The sequence below is a fragment of the Ceratotherium simum genome, chromosome 18 (assembly GCF_057802395.1).
Source record: "Ceratotherium simum simum isolate JZ-2026a chromosome 18, ASM5780239v1, whole genome shotgun sequence".
Lineage (NCBI taxonomy): Eukaryota > Metazoa > Chordata > Mammalia > Perissodactyla > Rhinocerotidae > Ceratotherium > Ceratotherium simum.
Window position 1 is genome coordinate 49411056 of NC_141917.1, and position 15574 is coordinate 49426629.

General features: G+C 37.5%; 1 long non-coding RNA gene across 2 annotated transcripts in view; it reads right to left on the bottom strand.

Annotated features, from left to right (window-relative positions):
• Positions 1 to 15574, bottom strand: part of LOC147914640 (uncharacterized) — a 108502-nt gene that overhangs the window by 80718 nt on the left and 12210 nt on the right. For both annotated transcript variants that reach the window (XR_015555120.1, XR_015555119.1), the window contains exons 2-3: positions 5275 to 5466; positions 3877 to 4271 (exon numbers count right to left, since the gene is read on the bottom strand). This is a non-coding gene — a long non-coding RNA (uncharacterized LOC147914640). The remainder of the gene's footprint in view (positions 1 to 3876; positions 4272 to 5274; positions 5467 to 15574) is intronic.

The following is a 15574-nucleotide window of genomic DNA, read 5'->3' on the forward strand; positions in this document are numbered from 1 at the left end:
CATTCATCTGTTGAAAGACACTTGGAATGTTTCCACCTTTTGGCTATTGCAAATAATGTTGCAATGAACATTGGCAAGCAAGTATCTGTTTTAGTTTCTATTTTCAATTCTTTTTAGTATATTCCTAGGAGGGGAATTGCTGGGCCATTTGGAAATTCTATATTTAACTTTTTGAAGAACTGCCACAGAGTTTTACGCACTAGCTGCGCCATTTTACATTCTCACTAAGCCACTAATTTGGAGGATACTTTGTTGCACTGCAATAAACAGTAAAACAAGTACTACGTTTAACAACACTGCTACTACCTTAGAAGCTCCTGAGGTATTACCTAAAAAATCCTGGAATTAGAGAAATAAAACTAGATGAAACAGGTTCCCAACTATATGAAACGTTTCTATATGAAAGTTCTCCAACTGCTTGCAAGTTCTAAACCCAATAAGAACATCTATAGAGTTTTATCAAATACCTTTAAGAATACATAAAGCAATTCATTTATGTACAATATCTACTGTCAATAGTGTAGTTCATCTAACACCACACACGGAACATGTTAAATTATCATCTGGTACTAAATTCGCCCTTGTGGTATTTGATAACCTGCATAAATCTTCCGTTTTTTCCTACTTGTCTACCCAGTACTCTACTGTTCTCACAGCTCCTTAGTATAAGAATTTCTTATTTTCTGATGTATAAAAGTTTCTTGGCTTCAAGCAGAAGGAGAAGGAAAAGAAAAATAATTAGTGGCCTAAAAGATTTATTTCCCTAATTAATAATAAAAGGGCTCAAATAAATTTGTGAACATTGAATACTATTATACCCTTGAAAAGTCACCATACGTATTAACGTATTAAGTATTCCAAGAGTTTTATAAGGAAAAAGTTGTTTAACTTTATTTTTACCCAATGTTTGCCAAAATTTTTATGGCCGTGAAACTCTATTTTCACAGACATCTGTTAACATGCCAAAGAATATAAATTTGATCCTCTAGGGTATGTCAAAACCAGAAATTTTCATTGTTTTTGTTTTTTTTTTTTTTTCTAAAATATCATTCAAAAATACCCAGATCAGTTTATCACACAGTCATAATCTGGATGCTAAAAACCTTGTACTTCTAGAATAAGCATGATGTTTCTAGCAATATTAAGAGCTAAACAGTTATCAGTGTTATGTGAATTAATACCTCCTAGGTAAGAGCAAACTGCTGGCAGTATGTATATCTCTCAGGTTTTTTGGCAGCAACAAGAGAAGGAGAGGAATGTGCATAGCAGAGGGAGCAAGGAGAGGGTGGGTTGGGGATGGTGGTGGAGTTAGAACCACAGAGTTACTCTAAAGCAGTGGTTTGAAACTTTTGCTGCATATAGAATTACTTGGGGAGCTTTCCCAAATCTCAATGCCCACGCCACATCCCAAACCAATTAAATCAGAAGCTCTGGCCCAGGTAAGCGTATGTTTTAAAGCTCCCCAGGTGAACAGTAATGTGCAGCCAAGACTAAGAACCACTATTCTAAAGTGATTAGGGTAACGGAAAAAACATAGTGAAAGTCATATGCAAACGTTCTGTCTTTTTTTTTTAATTTTTGTTTATTGCAGTAACATTGGTTTATAACATTGTAAAAATTTCAGGTGTACATCATTATACTTCTATTTCTGCATAGATTACATCATGTTCACCACCAAAATACCAATTACAACCCATCACCACACACATGTACCGAATTATCCCCTTCACCCTCCTCCCTCCCCCCTTCCCCTCTGGTAACCACCAATCCAATCTCTGTCCCTATGTGTTTGTTTATTGTTGTTATTATCTACTACTTAATGAAGGAAATCATATGGTATTTGACCTTCTCCCTGTGACTTATTTCACTTTGCATTATACCCTCAATGTCGATCCATGTTGTCACAAATGCCTGGAAATCACTAACTATCAGGGAAATGCAAATCAAAACTACAATGAGATATCACCTCATGCCCGTTATAATTAACAAGACAGGAAACAACATGTGTTGGAGAGGATGTGGAGAGAAGGGAACTCTCATACACTGCTGGTGGGAGTGCAAACTGGTGCAACCACTATGGAAAACAGTATGGAGATTCCTCAAAAAATCAAGGATAGAACTACCATACGATCCAGCTATTCCACTGCTGGGTATTTATCCAAAGAACTTGAAAACACCAATTTGTAAAGGTACATGCAGCCCTGTGTTCACTGCAGCGTTATTCACAATAGCCAAGACTTGGAAGCAACCTAAGTGCCCATCAAGGGACGAATGGATAAAGAAGATGTGGTATATATACACAATGGAATACTACTCAGCAAACATTCTGTCTTTAGGAGATAATGTCAGATCCCTGTGTTAGACATCAAGAATATTTTAGAAAGTTTTCCTACCTGTCAGAATAATCCATGCCAATTTTCTATAAATATTGGCTTCCATATGATGGCCAGTCATACGGCCTTGATTGGCCTTGGTGAACTTGATTTCTCTTAATGCCTTAGAGGCAAAAAGGTGAGTGCAGAGGTTCTGCAGCTTTCACCCATACAGTTTTCACTCGGGGGCTGTTTTAATTACTTGCTACAATCAAGAGAGAATTTCTGATTTTTACACTTCTTGATATTTTGAATACTTTGAAAATAAGTAAGAAGGAAGAAATTCTCTATTTTCCCAAGGTACAACTGAGCTTGGTTTTCAAAATGGACATTATAGTCAATGAATAAGCAAGCATCCAGTGACGATACTAACAATGCCATAATGTATTATGCATAGATACGTACGTATAATGTATACGTATGACCACATTGGTTTCAACCCTCTGTCTGTGAGATTTCTTCACTGATTCTGAAAGTATAAGACTGTACCAGCCCCAACTCATATTTTGGGGAGGTAGACTAGACAGTTTCGTCATCAACTGGTTGTTACGCTTCTTAGGGAAAACGTTCACAGGCTTTTTACATTTCAGAAGTTCCAGAAGGAATATCAGATTCATTCAAAAGTCTATCTTAGACTGAGAAGCACATAATATTATATCCTCTTTAAACACTGTATTAGGGTCAAGTAACATACGTTAAATGTTAAACAAAAATTATAAGATTAATTAAAAGAAAAATATTAATTAAAACATTCAGCAACACAAATTTTTATATAAAGTCACTAACTACCTGTAATCTCTCAATGTCAACATTTGAAAAATCAGATATTTGGTAAGAAACAGTGATTAAGAATGAGGAAAGATATTTAATACCTCATTGCTACTCTTTTCTCATCTATTAAATAGAGGTAACAATAGGATCTATTTACGGTATTGTTGTATGGATAAAACAAGTTAATATATACATATAAAGCACATAGTATTTGTTGAATAGTAAGAACTCAACAAATGATAGCTATTATTAGTATTATCACTAGACACTCACATGCTCATTAGCTGTAACAATCATCTTGAAAACCAAGCTCAGCTGTACTTTGGGAAAATATACCACAACATTTCATAGGGTAGAAGTTTTCTCAGAGGCCTTGGGGCCATCACAGCTTCCCAGCCCCCATGTACTCAGAGCCATCAGGCAGTAGAGTGGGATTATAGGGTATCCCAGGTGGGGGCCAGTCTGTGGTCAGGACCAGTCACCTCTTTGGATTGGTCTATTCGGGTCTGTCAGGGTGTCTAGAACAGTTGTTGGGTATGGAATGGTGAGTCTGTATAAAACAGTCAGCTGTTGCGCTGACCGTGTGCCTGGAGTGCCAAGTTCATGGCTGTGTGTAGGCTGGTCAGTGTGTCCAGAGTGTTCAGACTTCCTGAGATTTTCTTGGATGTTGGGTCATTATTAAGCCAGTACTCTCAGCTCCAAACTCAGATGGGGACTGGTCAGAGTGACTTACCTGCTCTCTGAGTCTAAGCTGACGAATGCAGCTGGGGCCGTGCACCGTAGGAAGAAGCCAGTGTCTCAGGTGTTGCCCACACCTTTATATTCCTCCTGCAGCACTTTGTGGGACTGGAGGGATGGATGTCTGCCTCTCAAAGGAGGCCGTGGGCGGGGAGGGTGGGAGTGGGCTTCTGCTGAGGCCAAGCCTCCCACACTCCAGCGATCATCTGCAGCCTAGCTGCTTGCCTAAGGAAACCACGTTTGCTCCACACCAACAGCAGCTCCAATCCCACTATTCCTAGAGGGAGAAGACAGGAAGGGAACTAGCTATTGGAGCACTGGCGGGGTCTGGGGAGGAGTATGTCTCTCACATAGTTTGGGAAATTGATTTTTTGCCAATGTGCCCAGGACCTAAAGAAAAAGAAGAAAGAACACTAAATCAACTAAAATTATCTAATAAGTCAGATCTGCTAAAAGAAAAGTTAAAATAGTTCTTGCTGCTCCTGAAAGTGCTGAATAGTTGTGCCTATGGCACTTACCAAGATGCCCAGCAAGTTCTCACTGATCCGGCAAAATAATAATTGATTCTTCCATAACTGACTCTTCCATTAGGGAATATAATTGATGTGGTTCTGATTTGCTTTTTCTGTTTGTTTTCCTAACTCGGACATCTATTGTGTAAAAGAGTAGTTCTTATAGCAAAGTGCAATATTGTGCTATCCTTTCTGTATACAAATCGTGGAGGAGGCCTCAGGGTCACAGGAAGCCCTAGATCCTCCAGGAGGTAAGGAGGTGAGTGAGAAACAAGGAGAAGGTGATTAATTATCTACAAAGACATAGCCAAATAATTCAGGTAATGCCTGGAAACAAGGTGTACAGAGAAAGCTTTCACTGCAGACAAGGTGAGGGGCAGAGAGGAAGTCTGAAATTTCGCATTGTTGAAAGATAAACTCCTTAGATGACTGGAGAGATTTAATCACTGAGAACCCTTTCCCAACCTTATCTCAAAATTGCATTGAGTTAGTATTTTATCAACCATTTAAAAAAGTCTCAATATTCACTAGCCTTGCAGTTTTGGTTCCCTCCTCTATGCTCCTATAGCACTCTATTTCAGAAATTACCACATTTTAGAGTGTAATTATCTATTTAATGGACATCTCTTCCCCTCCTCCTCCTTTCGCTCCAGTATACACATGTGTGCACATTCTTGCACATACTCATGTGTACATACACACAGAGCAGTGTTGTTAGAAATGATGGAAGAGTCTGAGATTTACCCTACTTGTAAGCTAACAGGTTAGCATGATGGTTTTTCACATATATATTTAGGCACAAGACCCCCGGGTCAAACAAAAAGACCATTTATAATTCATAGCAAAAACCACAGTTGATGTAATGAGGGCTACATATTTACCTGCATGTGCGGTGGCATAAAGCACAGGAGAGAAACCCCAACTTTAGGAAACTTCAAGAGGCTCCTGGCATATGTGCTTATCCATGCCTACTGAAGGAGATATTTCTCATCATCCTGGAGCGTAGCAAACTCCTTTGGGTGAAAGAAAAGGTGTCTCCAAGTTTATTACCCTGAAATGTAAGCAAATGCCTCCTGGGAGGCAAGGGAAATGGCTTTATCTTTTCTTACTTGGGACTTCCACAAGGGGGGAGATGGTTCTACATCTCTCTGGTAGGATACACTATCTCTAGATTCCAATGCTGCTTGTTATTCAAATATGTGCTTTACTCAGAATGCCTGGGCCATGTAGGAGCACAGAAATCCATTGAGATTTTTCTCCCAACAATTAGGATCCATGAGTTGTCTGGCATACAATGAGTTAAATTAATATTTGTTGAGTGAATGAACTTATATTTCAGCAGGAATTAGAAAAAAAGTAAACAGAAATCATATAACTATTGTACTCAAATTATGCATAAAACACTGTAGTAATATAGACGAAGAAGTAATTAAATCTACTGGGGATGGTCCAAATACAGATAGGGTTAGAGAAAGGTCCACTTAGATTGCCGCTTGAAAAGTGATAAGATATTCAAGCAGAAATATGGAAAAGGACACAGAGGATGAAGATTCAGGGGAGAGAGTGTATAATTAAAACAACAAGGTTTCTCAGAAACTTTATCTTCACACATATCACAAAGCATTTGCACATATTATTTATTTCTAACCTGTAAGCCAAGATGTATTATCTTCATTATATAGATCACCACCCCTCTAATCTCCTGAGTTTGTAAAAGCTTAGCTTAGCAGGGATCTTATGAGTCCCCCAGTTAATTCACCTAGGGATGCCTGAGTCACCTTGATGACATCCTTAACAATTGTTGTCCATCCTAGGATGGAATAGCTCAAAGAACTGGAAATTCACAACTACCTGAAGAAGCCCATTCCACCTCTGAGCAGCAATGACCACCAGAGCATGTGCACTAAGTCTGAACCTAAATCTTTCTCTATCTTTGGTTCTACTTCTTGAAGTCATCCGAAGTTAGTGTATGCTGCACTGTACCCTAGGAAGCATTTAAGAAGTATTTACACCCCTCTCCACTTTGCAGTTTCTTTCAAAAACCAAACATCCCCTCAGCTCTATCCCTGCAATTCTTCAGATGATATAATTTTTAATCTTCTATATTCCAAATGATTCTCCTTAAACACACTTGTTAAAAAGGCAGGTCCTCTGTGGCTGTCCTCCAGTCTGGGCAAAGCCAGTGTCTGACATTTTTACTTTAGCATATCAGCATATGGGCATTGATTGAGCTTGGAATCAAATCATATTGATACAACCAAATGTTAGCAGATAGCCCAAGGATTATCGTTGCATACCAATCTATACTCTTAGAATCTATGAAAATCAATTGAGCTCAGAGGAAGGGAAAGAATCACAAAGATGTTTCTGTACTTAATGACAAAAGAAAGAATTGCCATCATTCTATCTGATGAAATAAGTTAGCCATTCTCAAAAAAAGAAAAACGCAATCAAGTAGATCCTTAATATACAGATATATATCAAGTAAAATTTTAGTATAATGAGCTTAAAGCAGTCTCTTATTTATTTCCCTTTTTATTTAGTCTAACTTTTTGTCCAAGTACACACAAGCATTCATGCTGTATCACTGTATGCCCTGTGCACATTTCAGAAGTTCACTTGGTCAGCATCATCTTTTTTGCATATTCAAACTTTCTCTTTCTTCTCCTCAAACTTGTAGTATTTGTGAAAAGCCAAGCCAAAGACATTGCTTATGTAAAATGCAGAGATCTGAATATATATATAGAGTAATTCAAAATCTTCTCTAGTTAATACATGAGTTGAAGTAACTACTGATACCAATAAATTAATATGAGACAATGCTTAATTCTGCTGTAAAATTGGGCCTTGTTCATTCAAAAACTCATTTATTCAGCACCTACTCTGCGCCATGCAATGTTCTTGTGTTGGGTAGACTCTGGCCTTGCCGGCTGTGTTCCATTCCTCCAGTCTCAAAATAGCTGATTGGACATGCCCATAGACTGACCATCTTTACAAAGTTATTATGTGACTGCTCATGTGTTATGCTCAGTCAGTACTATATGCCATATTTCATCAATTCCAAGATACTCATTTTACCCCACATTTTAATATCTCTGAAGTGGGGGTGTATTTTAAAATTGTTATTATTTTTTAACAGCCAGGAAACAGTCAAGTAGGGTACCTTATAAAAATGCTAAATCTCCAATGTTCTTGATGGCATAGAGGATGATTCTGTATGCAAAAATATGTCATCATTGACTTTGAATTGAAAAGCCACTCAAAGATTCAAATTTGAAATGTGAAAAACGTTTTAGGCATATCTTAACTAGAATATTATATTTTCTGTTTTATGCATGCACAAAAGTGGCATATGATTAAGACCTCTTTCTAAAAAAGTTTTTTTTCCATAAATATAATGCAAAAATTCTAAATAAGACTGAAATTATTATTATTAGTAGTATATAAAATATACTTACTAGTATATAAAATATTTTATAATAAATATCATCTTAGACTGAAGGGCCCACAACAACTACAAGCAGCTGAGCATTATGACAGCTGGCCAGGAGCATAACTCAGCCTCCCTGGGTGTCTACAGCAAGAGAAACAGGCCACAACAGAAGGACACATGTAGCCCACGTAGGGGTCACCCCTGGAACATTGAGACCTGAGGGAAGCACACCGCAGGCCTCCTAAGCCATCACTTACATAAGGTCACCTATCCAAGAGCAGGAGATGTAGCTGACCTACCTAATACGTAGACAAAAGCACAGGGAAAGAGGCAAAATGAGAAGGCAAAGGAATACATTCCAAGTAAGGGAACAGGACAAAACCCCAGAAAAGGAACTAAGTGAAACAGAAATGAGCAACCTACCCAACAGAGAGTTCAAACTAAGAGTGTTAAGGATGCTCACTGATCTGGGGAGAAGAATAGATGAACTCAGTGAGAATGTCAACAAAGAAATGGAAGATATAAAAAAGAACCAATCAGAAATGAAGAATACAATACTGGAAATGAAAAATTCACTAGAGGGACTCAAAAGCAGAGTAGAGGATACAGAAGAACGGATCTATGAGCTGGACGAAAGACTAGAAGAAATTAGCCAAGCTGAACAGGTAAAAGAGAAAAGAATTAAAAAGAGTGAGGACAGTCTAAGGGACCTCTGCGACAACATCAAGCACACTAACATCCGTGTTATAGGTGTCCCAGAAGGAGAAGAGTGAGACAAAGGGGTAGAGAATCTATTTCAAGAAATAATAGATGAAAACTTCCCTAACCTAAGGAAGGAAACAAACATCCAGTTACAGGAAGCACAGAGAGCCCCAAACAAGATAAACCCAAAGAGGCCCACACCAAGACACATCATAATCAAAATGTCCAGAATTAAAGATAAAGAGAGAATCCTAAAAGCCACAAGAGAAAGTCAAGTTACATACAAAGGAAACCCCATAAGGCTATCAGCTGACTTCTCAGCAGAAACCTTACAGGCTAGAAGAGAGTGTCACGATATATTGAAAGTGCTAAAAGGAAAAAACTTGCAGCCAAGAATACTCTACCCAGCAAGATTATCATTCAAAATGGAAGGAGAGATCAAAAATTTCCCAGACAAGCAAAAATTAAAGGAGTTCCTCAACAAGAAATCAGTGCTACAAGAAATGTTAAAGGGACTGATTTAAGGGGAAAAGAGGGCCGGCCCCGTGGCTTAGCGGTTAAGTGCACGCGCTCCGCTGCTGGCGGCCTGGGTTCGGATCCCAGGCACGCACCGATGCACCGCTTCTCTGGCCATGCTGAGGCCGCGTCCCACATACAGCAACTAGAAGGATGTGCAACTATGACATACAACTATCTACTGGGGCTTTGGGGGAAAATAAATAAATAAATAAAATCTTTAAAAAAAAAAAAAAGGGGGAAAAGAGAAGACCACAAATAGGAAAAATTATCTATACCCATGATAAGAACGTAATGGATACAAATGCACAAAAAGGAGGTTAGATATGATATCAAAAACATAAAAGGAGGGAGGAGGAGAGTTAAAGAGTAGCGCTTTCAGACAGAGTTCAAACTAAAGAGACCATCAATTCTGTATAGAAGAAGAAAGGAACAGAGAAGGACTAGTAAAACAAAGAGAAAAAAAAAAGTTTAAAAATGGCAGTAAGTACATACTTATCAATAGCTACTTTAAACATCAATGGAAGAAATGCTCCAATTAAAAGACATAGGGTGGCTGAATGGATAAAAAAATAAGACCCAGGGCCGGCCCTGTGGCTTAGTGGTTGAGTGCACGCGCTCCGCTGCTGGCAGCCTGGGTTTGGATCCCAGGTGCGCACTGATGCACTGCTTCTCCGGCCTGGCCGCGTCCCACATATAGCAACTAGAAGGTTGTGCAGCTATGACATATGACTATCTACTGGGGCTTTGGGGGGAAAATTAAAAATAATAATAATAATTAAAAAAAAAAATAAGACCCATATATATGCTGCATACAAGAGACACACTTCAGACCTAAAGACACTCACAAACTGAAAGTGAAGGGATGGAAAAAGATACTCCACGTAAATGGCAATGAAAAGAAAGCTGGGGTAGCAGTACTCATATCAGACAAAATAGACTTTAAAACAAAAACTGTAAAAAGAGACAAAGAAGGGCATTACATAATGATCAAGGGAATAATCCAACAAGAGGATATAACAATTGTAAATATCTATGCACCCAATGTAGGTGTACCTAAATATATAAAGCAATTATTAACAGACATAAAAACAGAAATAGACAGTAACACAATAATAGTAGGGGACTTTAACACTCCACTTACACCAACAGATAGATCATCCAAACAGAAAATTAATAAGGAAACATTGGCCTTAAATGACACACTAGAACAGATGGACCTAGTAGATATATACAGAGCATTCTATCCAAAAACTGAAGAATACACGTTCTTTTCAAATGCACATGGAACATTCTCCAGGATTGATCAGATATTAGGCCACAAAACAAGTCTCCATAAATTTAAGAAGACTGAAATAATACCAAGCATCTTTTCTGACCACAACGGTATGAAACTAGAAATCAACTATAGGAAGAAAATCAGAAAAGCCACAAATATGTGGAGATTAAACAAAATGCTACTGAACCATGACTGGGTCAATGAAGAAATCAAAAGAGAAATAAAAAAATACCTGGAGACAAATGAAAATGAAAATACGACATGCCAGAATTTATGGGATACAGCAAAAGTGGTTCTAAGAGGGAAGTTTATAGCAATACAGGCCTATCTCAACAAACAAGAAAAATCTCAAATAAACAATATAACAATACACCTAAAGGAACTGGAAAAAGAAGAACAAACAAAGCCCAAAATCAGTAGAAGAAGGGAAATGATAAAAATCAGAGCAGAAATAAATGAAATAGGGACCAAAAAAACAATAGAAAAAATTAATAAAACCAAGAGCTGGTTCTTTGAAAAGATCAACAAAATTGACAAACCTTTAGCTAGACTCACCAAGAAAAAAGAGAGAAGGCACAAATAAGTAAAATCAGAAATGAAAGAGGAGAAATTACAACAGACACCTCAGAAATAAAAAAGATTATAAGAGAATACTATGAAAAGCTGTATGCCAACCAATTTGACAATCTGGAAGAAATGGATAAATTCTTAGAATCATACAACCTTCCAAAACTGGATCAAGAAGAAGTAGAGAATTTGAATAGACCAATCACTAGTAAGGAGATCGAAACAGTAATCACAAACCTCCCCAAAAATAAAAGTCCAGGACCAGACGGCTTCCCTGGTGAATTCTACCAAACATTCAAAGAAGACTCAATACCTATACTTCTCAAACTCTTCCAAAAAATTGAGGAGGGGGGTAAGCTCCCTAACTCATTCTACGAAGCCGACATTACCCTGATACCAAAACCAGAAAAGGACAACACAAAAAAAGAAAACTACAGGCCAATATCACTGATGTACATCGATGCAAAAATCCTCAACATAAAATACTAGCAAATCGCATACAACAATACGTTAAAAAGATTATACACCATGATCAAGTGGGATTTATTCCAGGTATGCACGGATGGTTTAACATTCGCAAATCAATCAACGTGATACACCACATTAATAAAATGAAGAATAAAAATCACATGATCATCTCAATAGATGCAGAGACAGCATTTGACAAGATACAGCATCCATTTATATTAAAAACTCTGAATAAAATGGGGATAGAAGGAAAGTACCTCAACATAATAAAGGCCATACATGAGAAACCCACAGCTAATATCATCCTCAATGGTGAAAAACTGAAAGCTATCCCTCTAAGAACGGGAACCAGACAAGGATGCCCACTGTCACCAGTCCTATTTAACATAGTACTGGAAGTCCTAGCCAGAGCAATCAGGCAAGAGAAAGAAATAAAAGGGATCCAAATTGGAAAGGAAGAAGTGAAACTGTCACTATTTGCAGATGACATGATATTATATATAGAAAACCCTAAAGAATCCACCAGAAACCTTTTAGAAGTAATAAACGAATATGGTAAAGTTGCAGGATACAAAATCAACACACAAAAATCAGTTGCATTTCTATACACTAACAAAGAAGTAGCAGAAAGAGAAATTAAGAATACCATCCCATTTACAATTGCAACAAAAAGAATAAAATACCTAGGAATAAACTTAACCAAAGAGGTGAAAGAGCTGTACACCAAAAACTATAAAACATTTCTGAAAGAAATTGAAGACACAAAGAAATGGAAAGATATTCCGTGCTCTTGGATTGGAAGAATTAACGTAGTTAAGATGTCCATACTTTCTAAAGCAATCTATAGATTCAATGCAATCCCTATCAAAGTTCCAACATTTTTCACAGAAATAGAACAAAGAATCCTAAAATTTATATGGAACAACAAAAGACCCCGAATAGGTAAGGGAATCCTGAGAAACAAGAACAAAGCTGGAGGTATCACACTCCCTGATTTCAAAATATACTACAAGGCTATAGTAACCAAAACAGCATGGTACTGCCACAAAAACAGACACACAGATCAATGGAATAGAGTCGAAAGCCCAGAAATAAACCCACACATCTCTGGACAGCTAATCTTTGACAAAGGAGCCAAGAACATACAATGGAGAAAAGAAAGTCTCTTCAACAAATGGTGTTGGGAAAACTGGATAGCCACATGCAAAAAAATGAAAGTAGACCCTCACCTTACACCATACACAAAAATTAACTCCAAATGGATTAAAGACTTGAATGTAAGCCCTGAAACTATGAAACTTCTAGAAGAAAACATAGGCAGTGTGCTCTTCAATATCAGTCTTAGCAACATATTTTCAATCACCATGTCTGACCAAGCAATAGAAACAATAGAAAAAATAAACAAATGGGACTACATCAAACTAAAAAGCTTCTGCACAGCAAAGGAAACCATCAACAAAACGAAAAGACAACCTAACAATTGGGAGAAGATATTTGCAAACCATACATCTGATAAGGGCTTAATCTCCAAAATATATAAAGAACACATGCATCTCAACAACAAAAAAACTAACAACCCAATTAAAAAATGGGCAAAAGACCTGAAGAGACATTTCTCCAAAGAAGATATACAGATGGCCAACAGACACATGAAAAGATGTTCAAAATCATTAACTATCAGGGAAATGCAAATCAAAACTACAATGAGATATCACCTCACGCCCGTCAGAATGGCTATAATTAGCAAGACAGGAAACAACATATGTTGGAGAGGATGTGGAAAGAAGGGAACTCTCATACACTGCTGGTGGGAGTGCAAACTGGTGCAGCCACTATGGAAAACAGTATGGAGATTCCTCAAAAAATCAACGATAGAACTACCATATGATCCAGCTATTCCACTGCTGGGTATTTATCAAAAGAACTTGAAAACACCAATGCATAAAGATGCATGCAGCCCTGTGTTCATTGCAGCGTTATTCACAATAGCCAAGACTTGGAAGCAACCTAAGTGCCCACCAAGGGTCGAATAGATAAAGAAGATGTGGTATATATACACAATGGAATACTACTCAGCCATAAGAAACAATGAAATCCAGCCATTTGTGACAACATGGATGGACATTTCGGGTATTATGCAAAGCGAAATAAGTCAGAGGGAGAAGGTCAAATACCGTATGATTTCCGTCATTAAATAGTAGATAATAACAACAATAAACAAACACATAGAGACAGAAATTGTATTGGTGGTTACCAGAGGGGAAGGGGGGAGGGAGGAGGGCGAAAGGGATAATTCGGCACATGTGTGTGGTGATGGGTTATAATTAGTATTTGGGTGGTGAACATGATGTAATCTATGCAGAAATAGAAGTATAATGATGTACACCTGAAATTTATACAATGTTATAAACCAATGTTACTGCAATAAATAAAAAATTAAAATAAATAAATAAATAAATAAATATCATCTTAGAGTCAATGAAAAAAGTATATAATGCAAAATGATATTAGGGACATAAAATAAAATTGTACCTGGAATGCAAATATTAGAGCCAAGAGTCAAGTTTGCATATGGCATGTTTAGCATCCATATAAAGTAGCAGTCCTGAGTTTTGAGGTGAGATGTTTTGGAGTTAAAAGTTTGATAAGCTGTCATCCATGGCTTTGCCAGTCTGGGAGGACCTCACTCTCTACAGGCAGATTGCCATCAATGCCAAGCACTGTCTCCCTGGAGAAAACCTGGGAGATGCAAGAGACTGTGCTCACCTAACGACCCTCAATCTGATATCTCCCTGTATGTTTTCCTGAAAATGTATTTTTGAGCCTACTGTTGTATAAGATATATCCCTCTTACTGCATAATATTAACATATTCCTGAGTAGTAAGAGCACAAACCCAAGCCAGGCTGTCTGGGTTCCTATCTCAGCTTCACTATTTTCTAGCCAGCCGTATGTTCTTAGGTAAGTTACTCCAACTCTTTGGGTCTCAGTTGCCTCATTTGCAAAATAGGCATAATAATAGGATCTACCTTATTGTGTTATGTGCATTAAATGTGTTAATATTTGTAATATTTGTCTGGCATATAGTAAGCTCTATATTAAACAGAAAAAATGATATAATAGTAACTTAGGTGAAAGAGTTACTTTTGACTGGGTAGCCTTCAAGAACGAGGATACACACACCACAGGTTCAGTCGTCTACAGCATCTTTATCTCTTTGCCATAAACAAATAAATAAAGAAAACATAATCTTTCATTATTAAAATTTCATAATAGTGCAAAGCCATCATTAGCAACACTAATTAGTGTTATTTCCCTCTGCAAATATACATATAAACAGCTTTAGAGACTGGGCAATGTAATTGACCACGCACCAACTCTGATCTTGGGAATAAATCTCTAAGTGCTTGTTTCATTTTTTTCACCTCTTGTTTATGAAAGAATGCAGAACTGAGGGTTTATTGAAGGTTCAAGTGGATTGGGTGTCAGGTCATCAAGGTTTACCAATTTTCAGCTTCACTTGTAGAAATACAATAAAATTTCAATTAACTGAAAATTAATCCCAGTAACAGTAATTAGTCAAAATTGTTGCACATAGTTTTTTCATAGGCATTCCCTATATGTTCCATATATCCCATAGATATGTTCCTCTAATTGTAGCCCATCTAACTTAATTTTCTAATAGCTGCATTGAGTTTTAAAACTCTAATAATGATGTAAATAAAGTCAATCCTTAGGATTTACTTCATTTCTAAAAACTCCTCATCCTGAATAAATAACTGCAAATTGTGTTGCCTCCACACACCCTTCCTCTCACCACCCTTCCCGTTGTATCTATATTTAGAGAAAATTTTGAATATGGAACAGGACAAAGAATCATATGGAGACCACTATAGATACTGATTTTCCCAGTTCCACCTCCTAAGATATGCAAGAAGAGCCTTTGGATGAAGGAATAAAGAGATTATAATCTACTTGCCAGGCTGCAGCATGCTAATTGGGGTAGGTATGCCTTCTCCCTGGCAGGTACCTAGAGCTCAGTAGGGCTTAACAGGAAATGAGGCTGTTCAGACCTAAAAAGGGATATACAGTTGGTAGCTAGAAGAGGTTCACTTCTCCCCCTCCATCCATACCCTGCAATCCAGCTATACAGACTACATGTAATTCACCAAACAGTCCATGCTTTTTCACTTTATGGCTTTGAACATACTCTCTCT